Genomic DNA, 1,916 nt, shown 5'->3' on the forward strand with positions numbered 1-1,916 from the left:
CATTCTGTACTGCACAACAGTGAAATATTGCCATTTTTTCAAGCTCTGGAAGCATATCTGCAGCCTCATTTGAGTAAGAGCCTTATTGCATGGCCAAGGCATGGGGTATTAATAAACACACCTTGGTTCTATTTTGTAATGTTTGGAAGGCTAGATAAAATTAACTAAGTCCATATTTTCATCAGCATTTGGTAAGAAAATTTTAAAGCATGCAAAAGAAAAAGCCTTTTGTTAATACTGCCTGTAACTAGTGGCACATGTTGACACACTGAATTAATACTCCTGTTTGGGCTTCCTCTAAACTAACACAGAATTTTATTAATTCAAAGCCCTTTTTAGTTGTGGTTTAGGAACACATTTAATCCAAAGTGTATCACCATTTTCTGTAGAGACTTTTGATGAAAGTGGTAAACTAGATTTTATGTTGCACTCAGGTAAATCTAGAGTGATTTCTGGGGGATCAGTAGAATTGCACTAATATACATGCAGAGTAATTGAGAGCAGAATTTAAGCACGGGAAACAAACCTGCATATACACACAAACCCAGGTGACACAGTACGCTACAAAACAAGACTTGTACTGGAGTAACTGGCTGCTCAGTGGGAGCAAGGGGATCAGAATATCTGGCCCACTGTGCTAATCAGGGAAGGGTTTAGCAAACATGTATCTTAATTCCTTCAGTCTATGACTATATTACTGCAAAGGTTATTGATGGACTGAATTACGTTAATTGGCTAGAGGCAGGCTGATGAACTGCACAGAGTTCAGAATGACTGGTTATCCCTGGTTAGAGTTATTGATGTGAACTAATGCTGCAGAAGGGCATGACTGGTAATGTGCACTAGTGTACAGGTCCTGTTGTAAAGAACCACCTTCAGTCTCCGCTCGCTCACACTTACATTTTTCTGCTGTGACTAAAACAAGGCAACTGTAAAGGGAAACTGTGTAAGGCAGCTGCTTGTATATCCCCTCCTGCTCCCCTCCCCAATCAAACAAACAAACAACTCCGCCCCCCCGACCCCAACCTCAGAGCACTAACATCCTTACCCCATACCAGTGACTTTCAGACACTACTTAGCTGATTACATTTGAATATGTGCCCTGAAAGGGAAAGACCCCCTTGTGCTACTCCAAGTCTCTTCACACACCCTGACCCTTTACTCTTTGATATTTTAATCTGTTAGTTTGATTTTTCTTAGCAGCTAGAGAAGGATCAAGCAAAAATAATTGGTTTTGTATATTTTATCTCATATTTTGAGCAAAATTAAAGGGCAAAGTGCAAAAGCCAAAAAACTCATCTTTGTTTGGGGGCAATCAATGCTGGGATTCATTGGGTAGGCAATGAACAGATGATCTTTCACATTAGAAAGAGTATTCTAGCATTGAAAGCTCTATTAGAGAGTTTGGGATACAACTGTATGCGTGACTGAAAGGCCATCAGAATAATACTCTGTCTTGTTCTCATTAAGACACTGCTGGACAGCATAGTGCTGGGTACTATATTCCAAATCACACACAGATTTGCAAATAAATCCTGTGTGGTTCATTAAAGGACAAGAATAGTAAATACGTATGTAAGTGGGGTCAGGGCTAAAAGCAATAAAGTAACACTTCTCAATTACTCAGATTATGTTAAATATTGTTCCATTAACTGCTTTTGGATGAGTAGATGAAATATAATTAGGGACCTACCAAAATTGTGATTTCATTTTTTACAGAAACCATGGTTTTGGTAAAGCTCCATGAAAACAAGCTCCCTGGGGAAAAAAAAAAGACCTTACCAAAAATAAAATCCTCATGGCTGCTGTGGCCTGACCAACCTGCCAGGGTGGGGAAGGGGATGCCAGGCCAGCATAGCAAGATGGAGAGTCTGTGGTTGTGAAGCGCTCAGATAACTCTGCAATAACTTCAGGAG

This window comes from Gavialis gangeticus, unplaced genomic scaffold (assembly GCF_001723915.1).
Source record: "Gavialis gangeticus isolate Ggan-Ray unplaced genomic scaffold, GavGan_comp1, whole genome shotgun sequence".
Taxonomy (NCBI): domain Eukaryota; kingdom Metazoa; phylum Chordata; order Crocodylia; family Gavialidae; genus Gavialis; species Gavialis gangeticus.